The sequence below is a fragment of the Nematolebias whitei genome, chromosome 1, assembly GCF_014905685.2.
Source record: "Nematolebias whitei isolate Nwh7 chromosome 1, NemWhi1, whole genome shotgun sequence".
Lineage (NCBI taxonomy): Eukaryota > Metazoa > Chordata > Actinopteri > Cyprinodontiformes > Rivulidae > Nematolebias > Nematolebias whitei.
Window position 1 is genome coordinate 31,798,953 of NC_056498.1, and position 16,498 is coordinate 31,815,450.

General features: G+C 40.0%; 1 protein-coding gene across 4 annotated transcripts in view; it reads right to left on the bottom strand.

Annotated features, from left to right (window-relative positions):
* Positions 1–16,498, bottom strand: part of pcdh7b (protocadherin 7b) — a 164,761-nt gene that overhangs the window by 96,390 nt on the left and 51,873 nt on the right. The gene's annotated exons all lie outside the window — the stretch shown is intronic.

Consider the following 16,498-nt stretch of genomic DNA (forward strand, 5'->3'; position numbering starts at 1 on the left):
CAGAATGCAACAACCAACTAAAAGAACCAACTAGGCAGAATGCAACAACCAAGTAAGAGAATGCACCAGCCAGCTAAATAGACAGGAATGACCATTCAGCCCCACTGGCCATCTGATTTTAAGTCAAAGAACAAAACCACAAAGTAATGGTTGAGTGCATATAGGCACAACTGCTGAAAAGCATGTGACCACGTGTGTGACCCCCAAGAGGTTTTGCTAGATGAGATGTGGGTTGAACTCGTCAGTACAAGTGTTCTGTTTGAGCACATTAGTGAACAGTGTCCGGTTTGGGGTTGTACAGGAGCAAGTAATTAAGGCCCAGGTCTGTTTCTCACTGTCTTAACCTTTTTGCTTCAGCTGTTCCTGAAGTTCCTGTCAGCATGTTGTACAAAGGTAATGGCAGACAGGAATGATAGGGGAGAATGAGGCGAGTAATGAAAGACCACGCACAGTCATTATAGGAATAAATGGCATAACAAATTGTTATAGCCATTCATTAATTACATACCAACACTGTCAGATCTTTACTCTGTTGTTGCAAATATTATTATGCTTGGCTTGAATTACACTCATTGTCTTCTGCCTTCATCCCTCCTCTTCCCTTTGTTATCCCTGTTTCCTTGTTTCATCATACGCCATTACACAGGGAAGAGGTTCATTACTCGAAAACACGTTTTACAAACGTCACCCCCCCCCACATTTGTTCACTAGATCTCCTGAGTGAAGATGTCAATCGGTTAGGCTCAGTGATCACAAACTACAGTTTAAATTGGTACATGATGAATAACTTTTCCCCTATTACTGGATGTCAGAGGTGGATAAATATATTTTTTTCAAGTTATTTTTCTGATAGCAGTTTTTTCGGGGTGAGCATGATGTCTGGAAAAGATTATCAAGTGCATCTGTACAACAAATGTACAGATTATGCTAATCGTTGGCAGGCGACCACGGTAGTTTTTTCATCATTTTGAGACTCTTAGGCAGAAACTTAATTTACCTGTCCCCGTATTCTTTTTAGACCTTCACCTACATTTTACATGCTAGGCAATGAAAGTGCCCTGAATAGATTTTTGTCAAGAGAGGATGACATTTAGCTAGCCAGTTTTTAAAACTGAAACATTTTAAGGAGACCTTTCAAACATGAGTATGAGCTGAGTAAACAAAAATAATCTCACAACTAAAAACACTTAATTATTTAAAAAATGTGTATTGTTATTCTTAGAGCAAAAGGGGTAGGGCTGTTAACCCCTACAATCTCACTAATGTAAAACACGTTTGTCACAGTAACCATTTTATTGTCCAATTTGATGCATCCCAATATACTTTGTTAAGCACCATTGTCTATAATCCTCAGCAAATACATAAGAATAATAATACACAAAAACACACACAGGTTTGTCTTGATATCTTTATGTGGATTTTGCATTGACTTCCATTCATTTTTCATTTATTTCTATAGCCTAACTCTGACCCTTACCCTAAACAGGTCTCTATGAGTCCTCGTGGTTCAATGGGACTAAACTGTTTAAATAAAGATTGAATGAAAAAAAAAAAAAAACTAAAAAAAAAACGAACCCATCCTCAAATTCACATGTTAGTACTAAACCTGAACCCAAATCCATCAAAAACACTTGAACCTTATGAGGACCGGGCCTTGGTAATTGCAAAGAGCAGTTGTTACTCACAATGCATTATGTGTTCAAAAACGGTCCTCACAAAGTAAATAAACACGCACACACACACTATACATACATATATACATACATATATATATATATATGTATGTATATATGTTTGTAAAAACTTGATTTAATTGCAATGTTTTAAGTGTGGACCCCAGGAAGAATAGTCTCTACTACGGTATAAACTAATGGGGATCCTTAAATAAACAAACATATATATATATATATATATATATATATATATATATATATATATAATTGTATGTTTTAACAAGCATAAAAAATGTACAAAGTATACCAAAGTATTTAACCATGCAGTGTTAAAAAACACAGGTAGGAGCACGTTGAAAGTTTTTCTTTTTGACAGTTAACTTTATCTCAAACCACTGAGAAAATACGCTTCATTTTGATGTTTGTGTGTGTGTGTTTGTGTGTACAAGTTAATTTTGTATTTATTTAAATATTTCTACCCAGTCCTGTTTCCCTGGCTGGTTGGCTAACACAGCAATCTTGGCAATAAATCATGTTTCCATGTAATTACAATCAACACTCAGCAAATGAATTGGTATAAATATTCATGCAGATTTCTCTTGGCTAGTCAGAAATTAGTTGTATAACAGAAACTGGGACCAAGAGAAAAACTGCTCTCTATAGGTGTAATAACACGTAAAGAGTTGTCAAGATATTAAATCATTTTGTTTGTTTGTTTGTCTTGTTTTACTCCATTTCTCTGCAACACTCCATAAGTGTTAGGTGTGCTAACAAGTCCCACAGCTTGTGTAGCAAACAAATAGGGCTTTTTCTCCAGATCAGATTTATCCGAGTGCCCTTGTTCTTGGCATAGTTTTTTTAATGATACGAATAATTAAAAAAAACAACTGTCACCTAATGAATTGCAGAGAAAAGAAACAGTCTTACAGCAAACTGTGAGAAAATTGAGTTTGGGAGAGGAAAAAAAGAAAAAAGAAGCTGATGGGAAGAAAGTGAAATAAGCAAATAGATTTTAGTCACCTGAATCCCCCCCACCCACTTATTTTCACTAGAGGGAGAGCAAGATAGAAGAGAAGGAGGCGAAAAAGCTCATTTGTTTGCCGACTAGAAATAGAGTTTGCAAAAAATTGCTGAAGGCTTTGGATTAGAATCTGCAGCCACCGTTGTCTGCACTGCAACCTTTGCTTCATTCAGTCCAACACTTTTTAAATAAATGAAATAAAAAGCAAATCTTCCTCCACCAACCAGTCGCCCATACAGTGAGTACTAAATTGTTTTTTTGCGGGGTAATCGGTGTCTGAGTTGGTGTTCTAGGAGTAAAATAAATAACAAAATACTCAACGTGTACTCATTATTTGATACCTTTAAAGTCAAAACTAAATGTACCTTTAAGTTTTCCTCCCCATCCTCCAGTCATGACTTCGTGTGCAACTCATCCACAAGGTATTGCAACTGTCAAGTCATTTCCTAAAACAAATACATTAGCATCTGTTCTATTTTTGAACATTCTAATCCAATAAAACGTATTTTATTTGGCCTCAGGTTTAGAAATTTTTGTGCACCCACAAGCCTTTTGAGACTCCCCAGGCTTAACTATTTGCATTTCATTTCACGTTAGCGCCACTATTCGTTATTTTTGCCAGATGAAAATGTATCCCCTAAAAGAATCCTGGCAGTGAAGTGCCTTTTTTACAGGGTGTGCCTTTGGATTAAAATCAAGCTGTGATGGCCACGAGTGACTGAGCAAATTCATCATCCAAAAAAAAAAAAAAACGAACAATGAAAATGTGCCACAGGTTTGTGGCTGAAGTTCGGCTCAGCCCATTTCCTGGAATTTAAAGGGGAAACACATGGGCCGCCTGACTCAAGGGTACCTGGAGCCAATAAAAACACGACCATGCCACTTATGACAATAATGACTGACCTCTTGGATTTGATTTTCATTTCCCTGCAGCCCTATAAAAACATTCAGCATCTCTCTGTTTGAACCCCCACTTCTTTTATCCGGCACTACATGTTAAACGGGTATCATATTGCTCAGACAAAATAGTTAGCCTCCTCATGACTCTAGTTATAGCTGTTAGATTCAAATTATCTCTTAATTTAGCCTGTCAGACTCCCCTCATTAATGTGATGCATAGCACATGCACAGAACATACAATGGTGAGTGTGTTTATGTTTTACCACGGTTTCTCATCCATTTTTCAAAGGCTGTATAGGTTTATAATTACGGCCACCTTCAAGATAGCCTCTGGATGAAATAAAGGATAATAGAAAACTTATTTAAGAAAGACTGTGTGTGTGATTTCAAATGTAAATACCTTTGACAGATGGCAATGACCCACTAAGGTGAACCACAGGAAGTAATTGTGGCTGGATTGTATTCGGGGCAAAGAGAGCAAACATAAACTGCAGGGACCAGTGTGTTATTGCAGTCAACCAACAGAAATAGGAGGGATATGGTGAAAAATACTTGAGCAAGCAAGATGGACTGGAAGATAAAAGGGCCAAGAGAAAAGCGAGACTGGGAGAGTGGGCATACATGAGCCCAGCCATGATTGCCAAAATTGCCTGTCAGTAATTAGGAACCCATGTTTTAAATTTAATGAGCAACCAGGCGGTGATCTAGTACTGCACCTGAGACAAACACGAAGTGTCAAAAAGCCACGGCATTCCAAGCATACTGGGGGAATCTTAAATACGTTTCACCTAATTGCGTTCGCCTGTCTTGAAAAGCATAGAGGCAACAAAAACTTACTGTGACTTCAGGACCATGAAATACACAAACCAGGAGATACACTGATGTTGAGGTGTTAAACAAGACAAAAGCTCTCGTGCTGAACTGACTTTTAACTGAGGGGAATCTGATCAAGGTGGATTCAGGTTCTTTTGGGATTTTCTAAAGCTGTCGTTAAGTTGAATGTTATAGAAGAGAAAGCTAATGTTGTACAGCCTCAGCAGCCTAAAACAAATGGTAAAACAGGGTACTAATGGTCTTTCAGGTGCGTTAGGAACCTCTTGAGTAACCAAGGAAGGCATTTTCGAAGATAAGAGTTAAGTAAGTTGCAGGAATGTTGGCAAGAGGACTTGCCATAACATTGTTAGACCAAACGTCTGCCCAATGGAGTCTCAAGTATTATGTTTTAGGCTGACTGATAGTTTTGGCCCCACTAATCTTTGGTGTGCGTCTTAACAATCATCCTAACTAATCTTCGTCAACAACACTGCTTGTCTTTGTCCTCTAAACATTTCTCTGCAGGGTCAAATTTTTCCAGACTGAAAAGAAAAAAAAGGCAGAATCAAAAGTAACACATCCAAAGACTCCTGCAGAAAAGAAGAAAAACAGAAAAGATAAAAAAAAAATTAAAAAAAAACTTAGCCAGTTGAACAGGTTCAACAGAAATGCATTTTTCTTGTCTGCCAAGTTTGAAAATGTATACATTTTTTTTTTTTTACTTTGTTCAAACTTTGAATGCAGCCTCACCTCGGTACAATAATAGAAGCCGAGATCTGTGTATAATAGAGCTATAGAAAGATCTGAATTCCATTCTCAAGTTTAAAATTATGTCGGCAAGGTGTTAGGTCGCAAAATACACAAAGGCACGACGCTGGATAATATAATCTTTAACTATTCTTTAAAATACTTTCATTACAGACAGTGCAGTCATTATGGGTAACACGACACATGGTACCATTGAGTTGATGATGCTATTAGCATTCTCTTGTCAATCTTTGAAATTGTCAGAGTGGTTTTTACCCTTCCATCTCGCCATGTGCTTGTTTTATAGTCTGACAGAACACTGATCAATTACATGTCCTTCAGGGTTTCTTTCTTGCCATTCTCTTCAGTTTTATTGACTCTTTATTCCCTTTTTATGGCAAAAAACAGTTGCATAACTTCATGAGTTTGAGACTGAGAAAGACAGTAGGGAACCCAAAACGCAAACTCCCTGATGTTTTTAGTGTTGTATGGTTGGGGTTGTGCCATAAAAAAAAAAATAGTTGTTGCTAGGCGCAAAATGTTCATCTGAGGAACTCTGCAGGGAGAAGTCCTTTGAGCTTGTGCCTTGAGAACCACTTTGGATTGAAAAGAAGGAAGTGGAAGTTGAAGTGGATCCAGAAAAACGAGTTGGAATGAGCGCACAAAAGGAAATATTCCTTAAAAGGAAAAAAAAATTATATCAATTTCCACCCTGTTGTCTTCTTCATTTGCTTCCTACTTTTTCAAGTTTCTTTTTGTTTTTGGAGTTGGGAATGTCTTTGGAAGAGCGCCACTGCCAACATTTTTTTCCATTAGCATGCAACCCATGAATGCAGCCAGAGAGACAAGCCCAAAGGAGGAAAAAAAAAAAGTCTGAAAAAAGATCACACATGGTTACTTCCTTAAAGTCTAGGCTAAACTTTTAATTGCACTTCAAGTGGTGGATTAGGCCACTGCTAGTACATAAATACTATTTGGCTGGGACATGTTGGAACATCTTCAGAAGCTTAACCCAACCTTTGATCTGTTCTATAGGCCAAAAAAAGAAAGGTTAATATTATTTTTAAAAGTATTTATGGAATGGCAATAACATAGGTTAAGAAAGACATTTGTTTAGAATGGGGGTAGATTAGCTTTAAAACCAGGTTCACCTGCAGAAAGTTTCCAAACTGGTGGCCTGATGGGTCTACTATTAATCTTATTGTGGAACACCAAAACCAAATGACACAACAAAATGTCAGTATTTTTCTTGTGCGGCTGTCATATATAAGTTATTTGAAATAAACTGCATTGTTAGGGAATTGTAATGTAGACCTTCCCCATTTATTTTTTTACTTTACAGTTAATATTATCAAATAAGAGCAGCACAGTCACTGCTTTACTCATTTGTAATAAGTGTATATATAAATTAATATAAACACTCAAAGTTTTAACTTAATATATGTAAACTTGACTGAAGTATAAGTATTTCTTTGTTAGCAAGAGTTGCTTAGCTGTAGCTGTGGTGGCCATCTTGAATTAGGTTAACTTCAAACATTACTCATGTAGATGTACTGTACATCCAGTAACTACTATCTGCCAGTTTCATTAAAATGATGTCCAGGTGATATTTTGCTAGCCAACAAATTGTGCATAAAATTTGTCTGCCCAGGGTAGTAACAAATTTATACGGAGGCCATCGCCCCCACTGGCCCCTCTTGTTGGTTCCCCTGCTGCAAACTGACAAATAACACCCTTTAAAATGTAATGTATTTTCTCTCTGCTGGGGTTAAAGAGGACTAACATAGCAAGTGTATGTAACTGATAGCGTAAAGCTAACAAAGACATAATATATGAATAAATGAAAGCCTCCTATTTCAGGAAAGATGGCTTGTCATTGTCAACCAAATATGTGATGCTTGATCACTTACGCGGTGGTAGATTTTTTTGTGAATGTCCACAGCAACACACAGCGGTCAATTGTGAATTATGTTACATCCTCTGATGGGGAATGGATAGGACCATCTCCTGTGTCGCCACGTTAGAGCCACTGCTGCTGCTGACACAAGCCCTCTCACACAAGTGGAACGAGTGTCAACCAAACCCATACCATGGTGTTGCTTACATAGAGCCAGCCTGTAAAATCCTGTGATCACATTTCCTTACTTCAATTCCTGGTTTGAGGACTAAATTGCAAACCATTTACTGACCACATCTATCTGAGCACACATGTTCGAGGGTCTCTAGTCTACATGTGAGCATAAATCATCCCTCATGTGTCATGCCAGTTCCAGTGTCACCAACTTTGGTTTGCACCTCTGATATTAGCTGGGTGTAACTTAGATGTCACATGTGTGGATACGTCATCCACACTGGCAGTGCTATGTCCGACCAATGGTCTACTAATGTGGCTTGTTGGGACACGAGTCTGCGTGTCAGCAGAAAAACATGACAACGAAGTGGCCAAATGCCAGAGCTGAATGGTTGTCATTGAAGATTCGAGACAGCAGTTTATCTTCCTTCACTACCTGTCCCACGCAAGCCCAGATGGTAGACTTAAAAGCCTCCAAATGCTCAAAGTAAGTAAATGAATGTCACCATAACGGAAAAAGAAAAAAGCAGCTATAGGATCAAAAGGCATAGACAGACTGTAGAGTGAAGGATAAAGGGGAAATAAAATGATCCAGAGATAAGGAAATCAGGCTGAAACAGTGATGAGACTTTAATAGGGTTGATAGATGATTCTTTATTTACCGTCCTGAGTCACTGATGACAGATAACCTGCATTTAGGGGATCAGGGCTGCCATCCAAACAGGCAAAACAGCGCAGAGAGAGACAGATTGGAGAAGGTTACAGAGCATATCCAGCTTATCCACTAATGAGGCATTCTATTTGAGTATGATCATGCAGGCATGTATCATTCATGTGGGATAAGTGGTGTGTGATGTGTCCTTGTGTGTCTGTGTGTCCTCAGCCATTCTTTTCCCAAACACTTCCCTCATTTTTTGAGGATAGTACCGCCAGGTGGCGTTTCTTTGTTTGGATCAAATTAGCACCAATGGCATGTCCTTATTACATCGCGCGCACACACACACACATGAAACACACTTCCCTTACAGGTCCCATCCACCACCTGTTCATGACAACAGGAGCAAAGACCAATTATGATTCAAACAATTATGGAAACAATTACTACAAATGAGTAATTAAACCCTAATGTCAGGATAAATAGCATGGCATTGAGAAGGGAGAGGATGGTAAGAAGCCCAAGGCAAGTCAAGGGGGTGGATAAAGAAGGGGTGGGATAGCAAAGGAATTGAACGAGATATGCAGTAAACTCTGGTGGTGCAACATAAGGATTATCAGAAATGAAATGGCTTCACACATACACATACCCTTCCTGTCATGTACCCCCATCCCCACTTCCTCCATCCTCGTTCATCATCTCAACTGAGCCCCCTTATCTCCCAGCTCCCCTCTCTCTCTCTCTCTCGTTTTCTATTCCCCCTTTGCTTCCCTATCTCCGTCTCCACCACACAGTCTCGCCCACTCTCTTCTCAACTTGCTATCTCTGCTGAGATCACACAAGGTCAAACCTCCCTGACGTTTGATGGATGAAAATGGAATTAAGATGAAAGCACACTTTCAGATAATGAAGATATGCGGTAGGAGATTAGGAAGGTTGGGGAGGGGCGCCGAGGTGCCGACCAAATTAATATTGAAATTTATGTGTGTTTGGCTTGTGCCCAGTCAATTGCTGTGTGTTCTTTTTGCCAGGGTAAGTTCGGGTGGGGGGCAAAGTGGAAAACATTACAAAGATTTTAATAGGGAAAGTGGAAAGCCAGCACCTTCTTTTTGTTCAGCTGGCAGTGTTCATTTGGTCTAACATTAGACTGCAGAAAGAAGTAGTAGGCCACTGAGAGAAGTGCTGGAACTCCAGAGTGTCCATGTTTAAGAATTATCTAACTTTGACACAATATCTGAAAGTAGATGGCTGCACGGGCCCTCTTAGGTGCAGTATGTTTACATAGTGACAAAGGCCTTCTTGAGTATTTTGCATTCACTTTGGAAGGCATATGATCTACTTTACAAAAAGTGACACAGGCAAGCACATATATCTTCCAATCCAATCTTCCCTGTCTTTATCATTCTCAAGGGCTGGATCAGCATGTGTGTGTTTGAAAAGTGTGTTACAGAAGATATGAGAAAAGGATAAAGCTCCTGAGCGCCAGAAAGGCATAAAGGATAGACTATCTGTCTATCAAGGCCTCGTATCACTGTCTGATAACTGTGATATGCACACTAATCCACATGTAAAATAGTCTTCTCCTCCAAGGCACTTCTTTAAGTGCACTTCATTAGTCTATCAATGCTCTTTCTATATTCTTGCCTTCTATGGTGCTATTCCCAGAGACCAAGAAGAAAAAAAAGAAAAAAACATCGGTATGCTTTTGCATCTTCATTATCATCCCAAGCATCATTAGACCTCATTACACAGTTGTTGACTGGGCAGGCATTTTTGAAAAGAACTTGGGAAATTTTAAGATGGCATCAGGTTGCTTTGGTCCTAGTCATAGGCTTCTGACAAAGGAAGAGGTTGTGTTTTGTTAAGGAACGGCAAAGAACACAACTAAATTCAGTGGAATAACATTAAAGACAAGAGTGTGGAAGAAACTCCATCTTAGTTCAGCTCTGAGCTATTCTTTTTTGTTGGATCAAACTGAGGGAAAAGAATGTGGTTGAGTTACATAGGAGACTGCCAACAATGGAGCTCTTTGTTAAGACATCAGGTAAACACAGGAGAACGCAGAAAATATCTTCTTTTTCACAAAGCCAAGGGTACAAAGAGGGCAAACAGGCATGATTACTGAACACCTGTGTCTGCTCTCTGGCGAGCTCGACACCAATGTACCGATGGTCCATGGTGCATTCAATCCCCGCCAACTAGTGAGTATGCATGCATGTGTGTGTGTGTGGGTGTGGAGGGGTGTGTGTGTGTGTGTGCGTGCTTCACCTATCACCTTACCGGCAGCTGGTATCCAAGGAATAAAAGAATCGTCAGTGAGATAGCTGGCAGAGGCAGTAGATGAAGGAGTGTGGTGGGTGGGAGAGGAGCGGCAGTGAGCGGGGCGAGCAGATGGAAGAGATCCTGCATCGAGTTGAAATTACTCACCCCTCCCTCCCCTCTTCTTCATGCTGCAGGTGAAAGCACCTAACTGTAAGCATTACCCCCCCCCCCCAATCCCTTCTTCAACTTCTAATCAAGAGAGGGACAGAAATGAGGCGAGCTTTCAGGTGGAACAGAGAATGAATGGTGGCTATTGAAGGAACCTATAAGCTAACGGGGGGTGATAGCTGTGGACATGCAAGACTGAGCTCACACAGACATACACACTGTCTGCACAAGCTTTTTACTCACCGACTCCATGAAGGGGCTGGTGAGGGCAGTGGTGGTGAATGCATAGGTCTTTGCCAAAGAGATGGCTATTGATCTAAAGTGACATCAGCATGATGGGTAATAATTGATGGTGTTGTGGATCATGTGCTGCATCATCATCTACGTTTTGTGGACGCATGATGTCAGATCAATGGTCAGGCATGCAGCTGTGTTAGCAATATGTCTGTTTGTGGACGCTTATTTATTTACAATGTCCTTGTTGATTTTTCATGAGAACAGAAGGGAGATGTGTTCCTTCATCTCTGCTCCTCTTATTTTCTCTCTCTCTCTTTTTATTTTCTGTTTCCCTCCCCATGTGTCATTCAGCCACAGCCGAGCAGCTTGAAAAACCTGACATCAGAACTCAAGGCCAGAACTGAAGCTGTCGCATAAAGAGACAAAACATCCATTTAATTTCAGCTTGTATTACACTGCCGTTTTCACTCTCTTTTGATCTAAGAACAATAGCCAGGATTTGCCTCAAACTGGGTTGCTTCTAAACTCATCCGCTCTGCAGTTTTTGAAGAACCAGCTTTCCCTCTATTCACTTTTCCGTCTTCCAAAAAAAAAAAAAAAAGCCGAGGTTGCTGAGCACAGCACCACGCTGAACTAATGATGGCCCTCATCAGGCTGGCTAATTTAACCCCTGGTGTAAATTAAGAGGTAGCGGTCATAGAGGGAGGTGAAGAATGGCATTGCAATTTAGCTCTAACTTAAAACAATAATCACTTCTTCTCTATAGACAGCCACGTGGCCCACATTACTATGCTGACAAGAAAATTTGGCGTGTTTTATTCATATGCTATGCAGACAGCATTATTATGAATTTGGGGCATTGAAAAAAAGTACTTATTTAGAAGGCTACAGTGTCTGTTATTCCCACGTGTGTTGTCTCTGCAACCCCCCACCCCACTGTACAGTCTTCTTTGGCCTGAAACAAAAGCAGGTCAAGTGTAAATTAAAATTCAATAAGCTAAGCATTATAACCCAAGCACTCTGTGGTGGCCACAGTTAACATTTAACACTAAAGCCTCTTTTTTTCAGCTGCTGTACATACCAGAAATTCAATACAGAAGATGTCATCGTCTTTTTCTAAAATTGAGGCCACTTTACAAGGTAACTGACAGTAATCAGCACAAATCAAGTTATCAACAAAATGCAAACCTTTTGTTGCATTCAAAGGTCTGCACAATTACTGAATGTCTTTTAAAAACCTGAATATAAAAGTCTACAGTAAGAGACATCACAAACTCTCATCATCCACCAGCTTTCTCAGTTTATCAAGTCAAGTTTAGTTGTTCAAAATGGCAAATAATAGCAGGTGAAACCGCGAAACGTACATATAAATTTGCTGTCACCTGATTCTTATTTCTGCTGTCCCTTTTAGGGCTCATCACAGCAAGTTATCAGGTTTAAGAATCACAATTATTCCCAAAGGGCAATTTGTTTCACAGTCACTAGACATATAAAACTTCCATACTTGACAAGACATTAAGACACTGAAGTTGCTACAGAAATCACCATTGTTCACTGAGAAACCTGATTGATACAGGGTTAAATACGTTTTTCAATCTCCCTCAATTTTACCCTATTCCTAACAATCTTTGTCCTGTGTCTGAGGCCATGAACATTATGGTATGAAAATCTTATTCTTAACGATTCCCATGTTTAATTTGGCAAGGGTTTTATCCTGGTTGCACTTTTGACTCATCCTTCTCCACAGTGGTTAATTTGAGACGGATTTTTGCCGGAACAGGATCCAGGAACTCTCTTATTTTGACAGGGTGCATTCCGGTAACTGTTTGCTTTGATCCGGTAACTTTCAGGCTTACTAATAAATAAAGTTATGAACAAATATGAATGAATACAACTTATACTGGATATGTAATCTGAAAATAATTATATAAACACTCGTTTTAAACATAACAGCCACTTACGAGTATACAAGCTGCCCCTCCAAGTAGCATTTCCGCGTCTACCCTTAAACAAATCTCTGCCCCTAAGAGTGGTGGGAGTGAGTGCCAAGCTAACCAGGCAGTCTTACGCAGGCAGGAGCCCACAGGCAGCCGCCATGAACAGGCGAACGAGGCGCTGGGAAGTTTCATATGTGGAATCAGACAACAGTGAGCAGAGACAGTGTCGGGCCCAGAACCATCAAGAAGGGGGAGGGGGTAGGATGCTTGACAGAAGCGGAGTGTTTATAAATGTAGGTAAACGTAAATGTTAACAACCTGTTAAAATACACCAAAATGCAGGAAATCACATCTACTTTATCCAAAATTTTGGGGGAGGACCCCCAGACCTCGTCCCCACAGCCCGCTATTTGTATTCCAGCATTGATCGGTTTACAAATTAAGCCCTGCTTCCCCACCTTTCTAGACTTGAGATCATGTCAAAAGGTAAATGTCTCTGACATAAAAAATTTGGTGGCACTAACAATTCATTGCAGGCTAGCTGGGGACAATAGGATTTGATATTTACAAAGATAGCCAATAACAGCTCTTTTTAAAATGACAAAATTGAGAAACTAACAGTGGAAATCTGATTTATGTTTCATGCGCAAATGATTGGTAACAATCCAGAAGCCTTAATTAGGGTTCAGTGAAAAACTCAATCAAACCTTGTGATGGGCCTCATGCTTTTATTGTCTTTGCAGTTATTCCACTCTTTGAGATAAACTCAAAGTATTTTTAAGGACAACTGGATATGTGACAATTGCTTTACTTTGTCCCAGTGATGTATTCCCCAGCTTCTCTTGACACCTCAGTGGCTTCATATTCATGCTGTAATAGCTGAAGATAGTTGTCATAACGAAAAGATAAGCTTGTACAAATCAAATGTTCATGATCCTGTATAACAATGCTGGTAATGTTTTTTTTTTCTTCCTTCAAATGTGACAACTCTTCAGGAGTTGTCACATTTTGTTTCGTGCAGCCAGGTATCAGCCCATTCAGATGTGATCATCACTGTTTCTGATTTTTTTTTCTTTTTCTTCAGCACCAACAACTTTTCATTTCCCATCCATCTGTCAGGAATATTACCCACCAAGTCATCCATCACACTCAATCCACTCCCTAATTCTCATGTCTCTTGCTCTGCTTATCGCAATACTTTTTGAGCTGAGGCGTAATATTAACAAGGTAGAGAAAGACGAATGTGGTTTCTTAAGGCTTGTAAATCCACAGATAGGGTGAGCAGCATTTTTTTTTCTCTTAAGATTTGGCTGAGCCTTCTGGTTTCTTTGCACCCACACTCATGAATAAAGGTCCCTGTCATACCTCCTATCCTCCACTAACGAGTTCCATTTCATCGCCACATTCCTTTACATGACCCTACGGACCTCAAGCGCATTGGGTTCCACCGCCTTTCACTACCTCTGTCTATACAGTTTTTACAGGGCACATGATCTCCGTTGACACAATCTACTTAGATTGTAGACTCCAACACTGAAATAGCTTCTGAATTTTCTTATCACCTGACACCTAAAGGTAAAAGGTGGATGACATGATGTCTGTGAGTGAATGCACGTGTGCTCTTGCGTCTGCTGTATTGTCTAAATATCGTGAAAAAACAAATTTATTTTATTGAAATATTCCAAAATTAGCCATTGGATGTGCATCTACAAATGGTAGCTATTGGTTGAGGAGAAGGTGGGTGATGCAGAAAATACAGTAAAAGAAAACTAAAAAAGAGACTGCTTAGATTTAGATCAAATAAAAGGACCTAATAATCATGGCTGCTGGAGACAAAATGAAATAGAAAGTTATCCGAGTTATAACGTCATTTTCAGCAGTCAGGGCTGGCTTAGTGCAGGTTAATTTTTTTTATCTTTTATGCTGGTTTATCAAAATTAAATTTGCCTGTCTTTGTTTGTCTGTCACATCCGCAGCACTGATTGAAGGACATCTGTCTGGTCACATTAAGTCATGCAGGTTTTAAGTTCTTGCTGGATTCTGTTGGTTTACCCTAGATACAGTGTCAGAACTGGATTAACAATGCAAGATCTTTGTTTGACCCTGTTTATACCTCAGTATGAGGAGGCTTAACTAAAAGAATGTTGACTTAAATACCAGAAGAAGATGGTTTAATTAGGGATTTCATGTACAGAAGACCCTTGGTGCTCTGTCCTGTTGTACAGTTCAGATGTAGGATGCTAAGAGATGCGATCAGTGAGTCATTTGATTGTTGGTTCCACAAGGGAGTTAACTGAGTGGTTTTGGAATGGATTTAAAAAGATCACTAAGCCTTTATCTGCTTAAAGCTACCAAGATGAGTTTAAATAAATACAGGCAGGACCTCACTGTGCTTTTAAAGACCACCAAACAACAAGCGCTCTTCTAATTTAAAATGCTTCAAAGTAGGTCAAGAGAACTCTCTGTTCGGAGCATTAGCATGGACTACTGAGAACCTCACCTGCAGTTCACTTTAATATAGATGATGTCATGACATTTCCTGTCTTCCAGTCTGCTTACAGTTAATATAAATTGATCGATTGCAGGGGAAGAAATATGAGGAAAGGGTTGATAAGGAGATACGGCTGGATTTAATGTTAAGATTTGACCACAAAAAACAAAAATTCTGGCAACCAAAGGTCCCTGCTGGGCTAATTTAAGAAAGGCAGCCCAGCAATTTGGCAAAAATAAACACCCAATGCTTCCCGCTGAAGCCGTCCAACCAAGGACGTCACAAAGAAATGGCTAAAATCCACTCCTTCTGTCTCAGAGGTGCACGCTAGTCCAAGTGAGCCAGCGAAGTGCATGTGTTCACACGAGAGAACGGATCATGCACCTTTTTGTGAAGCATGGCCGACGCGAAGGCCAAACTTTGATTTGAAAGCACTAGATAAGGCGCGCCCATCCTACATGCAGCCCAGATCCGTCCATCACTCGAGTGTTTAGCCAACCTGTAAAACTGCCCCAATCAGCAGAGAAGCCGGGGCTTGTCAGTCACACATTAGCAGCCAAGTCACCACAAGGCAGAGGAGGAGATGAGGCTGAATGCTTAATATTGGCTGAGAAATCTTTGACCCAAAGCTCTGCTTGCCTTCACCAGCTTCAGTCAGAAAGCACTATTGCTTTTCTTTAAGATTTTTTTTTGCAGGAGTAAAAGCAATGATTGGAGTGGTGGCACAGAGGTTGAAGAAGGTGAGCCTGTCATCGCAAGATAACTGGTTCAACTCCGGGTACCGACAACATCAAAATGTGGGTGGGATTAATGAAGCACCGGCACCTGTCTCTACCCTCATTTGCCCCACTCTGGGCCCTTGAGCAAGGCCCTTAACCCCCACTTTCTGCTCCCCTGGGTACCCTAGATAGCAGCTCTCCGCTCCACACAGAGGGCTGTGGTAGCACAGTGGTCTGTGGTTGGGTCAGAAAGGGCATCTGACATAAAAAAATATTTGCCAAGTCTTTGTGCGACTAAGTTTGCTGTGGTGACCCCTGAAGAAGGGAGCAGCCGAAAGAAGAAGAAGCAATGATGGACAAGGAAGGGAAGCACTACTATACCAGGTACCTAAATGTGTATGGTGTGAACACTCAGACATCTTCCACTAACTATTGAGCAAAACAGGAAAGAAGTAGTTTCCAGACTGTTTCCAGGGGTTGTGAAGCCTTTTTTCAGCCCATGCATGTTCCCCCAGTGCACACAAGGAATGCTGATTGCCAAAATAGACTTTGCCCATCAACCTGGAACATTTGCTGCACATTTAAATTTATTAAAGTCGGTAAATGGACTGTACTTATATATAGCGCCTTTCTATCTTATTGAGACACTCAAAGTGCTTTACATTACAATTTGTGCCCTCATTCACCCATTCTTACAGAACTCTACTAGCTCTCTACAAAGAATAATCAGTGCAAAGAATAATCAGTGCTTAATCACATTCACACACTGATGTATGTATATATATATATATATATATATATATA